At 57.3% G+C, this 2,842-nt stretch overlaps 1 long non-coding RNA gene across 2 annotated transcripts in view; it reads right to left on the minus strand.

The window, feature by feature from the left end:
* Positions 1-192: 192 nt before the first annotated feature.
* Positions 193-2,842, minus strand: part of LOC115948083 — a 5,988-nt gene continuing 3,338 nt past the window's right edge. The window contains exons 1-2 of one of the 2 annotated variants that reach the window (XR_004081940.1): positions 2,376-2,817; positions 193-1,749 (exon numbers count right to left, since the gene is read on the minus strand). This is a non-coding gene — a long non-coding RNA (uncharacterized LOC115948083). Of the gene's footprint in view, positions 1,750-2,375; positions 2,818-2,842 lie in introns of those variants that run through there. The other variant, XR_004081939.1, reaches the window with a different exon arrangement.

A 2,842-nucleotide genomic window follows, 5' to 3' on the forward strand; every position in this document is an offset into this window, starting at 1 on the left:
CGGGGCCCCTCGGCCCCCCCCGCCCCGGCACCAGCTCCGCACATGGCTCTGCCGCTGCCCCCCGCGCACCGCGCCGTGACCCGGGCTCGCGTTCCTCGCTCCTAGAGGAGCCCCGCAAGAGGAGGAGCCATTATCGAGCGGGCACTCCTAGCCACCGGCTGAGCGATGCGCAAAGAACAATCCTCGCGATGATAATATTAGAAAATATATTTATTTCCCATTAATCGACTTTACATGGTTCAGCCCAAGAAAGCGAGAGGTCGAGTCACCACTGCCTTGAAAAACCACCGCGGCTCCCGCACCGCTCCAGTAGCCCCCCACGGCCCCGTTACCTGCTGCTGACAGCTGCCCCCGCGGGCCCGTCCCGTGGCAGTGGCATCTCCTTTCCACCGGGCTGAGCCAATCAGTCCACCAGTCCTAGTTAGTCTCGGTTTCCGTAGGTGAGTACAGGTTGTCGAGATCTTTATTGCTTTCTCTCTCCTTTTCTCTCTTTCTTTCTTTTTTCTTTCTTTCTTTTTTTTTAAAGCTCATTGCGATTATTTTTGTTACTAACATTATTGTTATGGTATGCTCAAGCGAGATCTTTCATGCTGCTTTGAGGATCCGCTCTTGGCATTCACCGCGTGCCTTAATTGTATGACATTAAATCAAGGTCCGCTGTGAACACGGAGAGTCAGAGCCTTAGAGCGCTCTCTCTCGCTCTCTCTCTCTCTCTCTCTCAGCAGAACAGCAACTGATCCCCGAAAAAAAAACCCGGTAATTTCCCTCCGCCCTAGTCCCATTCTGGCCCAGGCTGCATATAACTCACGCTCGAGTTTTCTTACTAGCCAGTCTGTTGTTTGCAATGCTCAGGAAGTTGTTAAATATGCATTTAATCGATTGAAAAAGAAAAAAAAAGAAAAAAAAAGATAATAATATAAGCGCGTGCCTATTGCACAATTCCAGACGACTGCTTTAATTTCACCAGCGTCTTCGAGGGATTTTAAACACAGGAGCTGACTCTCCCCGGCTCGACGTCTGTCATTTGGCATCCCTGGCCGGGAGGGATGACCATGTCTTTCCGGCTGTCTCGGTCCGCCTGGTCCTGCGGCTCCCCCGGAGCACGGGCGGGGGGAGCCCTCACCCCCAGAGCATCCCCGCTCCCCTCGGCCAGGGGGAGGGCGGGTGGGGGGGCAACAGGGGATCTTTCGGCGATGAAAAATGAAAGGGCAGGATGTGTCATCTTTCTTTGTAAAGCAGAAAAAAATTTGACTCACTCGCACCTGCCCCTTTCCCGGGAGGGTCTGGGCAGCCCATCTGGCTTGCCTACACTGAACTGGCGAGTGAGGAAATGAGGGGTGAAGTCATTACAATAATTTTAAAAAAATCAGCCTAAGCTTTTATTATTATTATTATTACGCTTTTTGCCATCTTTCACGGCTGAGGATCGGGACCATTCATTCCTTTTCGGTGCCGACGGCGCGCCGGGAGGAGCGGAGCGGCCGGGCACCTTGCATCACCCTGCGGGCTCCAGCACGGCCGGACCCCAGGAACCGGGCAGCTGACCTCGACTGCTTCCTCGGCGCCAGGGCCCGCGAGAGAGAGAGGAGGCGAAGCGGGATGTGCTGCGGCTGCAGGCGGCGGCGGGCGGGATCCTGCGGCGACCTGGGCTTCCCAGAGACTTTTCCTGTAGCTTGCCGGGGCATCCGGGGGCAAACTGAGAAGGCGGCTCCGGGCCCCCTCGGCACCGTAGCTCCTGCGTGCGGCCGCCTGGAAAACAGACAAAGCGAGAGCGTTAGAGATGCAGGCGGGGAGGGAAGGAAAGGCAGGCGGGGAGGGAAGGGCGCCGGGAGCCCGCACGCCGCGCGGTTGCCAATGACAAAAGGGAGAGAGGGGGGAGTCAGAGCAGGAGAAGGGCGGGGAGGGAAAGGGGAAGGGGAGGAAGAGAAGGGAAGGGGGGCCACACGGACTGTCGCGAAGCTGGGGTCGGCCAGACCCGAGCCTGTGGGGCTGCTTGATCCGCGGCCGAGGACGAGCAAGGCGGAACGCCCATCACCGCAGCGCTAGGGCGAGGGGGCATCTGGGTCCCTGCAGCGCGGTGGGAACGGGCCAGCCGCGGGGAACCGCAGAAAGCAACCTCCCTGCCCACCGCTGCAAAAATCCCCCCAGAGCAAGCACAGAGGAAAGCTTAAAAATATAGAAGAAAAGAAAATAATAAAATTAAGGGACTGTGAAGGGGGTGGGGAACAGCAGTTCCCCCTTCTTTTTCGTCTTGAGGACAATACTAGAGCAAAGAATCATAGGGAGAAATCCAAGCATCCAAATAAAAATAAGAAATAGGAACCCACTCCAAATACCAAAAAAGAGAATCACAATCAAAAAGGAAATGGTCAAACCTGCCGAGGGCTGGCGGCTCCTCCACCCAGTCGGAGCCGGGGAGCTCAGGAGAGGAGAGCCCCTCTAGCTGCTTTCGGGGGATAGGAAGCGGTCCGGTCTCTCCCCCTCGCTTGCTGCTCCAGAATTAGGGATTAATGCCTCTCCAGCCAAACAAATAAGGCATCTGCCTTCAGTACAAGAGGATTACACGGGGTTGCTGACGTCACCAGCCAGGCAGATGTTGGCTCCCAAAGTCCCGATCATCTCCCGTGTCCTTGAAACCCGGCACAATCCCAGACCCGCGCCGCCCGGCCGGGTCCCCGCAAGGTCGAGGGGGACCTGGTCGGAGGGGACCCCGCCGAGCCGCTCTCTCCCAAAACGTCCTCACGCATCATCGGGAGAGAAAGGTGTGAAAAGCCGAGCCCGGCAGAAAGTTCAACCCTCCCCCTTCCCTCCGGGTCCTCTCCCTCCACCCCCCCCGCCCTCC

Source organism: Geospiza fortis, unplaced genomic scaffold, assembly GCF_000277835.1.
Source record: "Geospiza fortis unplaced genomic scaffold, GeoFor_1.0 scaffold121, whole genome shotgun sequence".
Classification (NCBI taxonomy): domain Eukaryota; kingdom Metazoa; phylum Chordata; class Aves; order Passeriformes; family Thraupidae; genus Geospiza; species Geospiza fortis.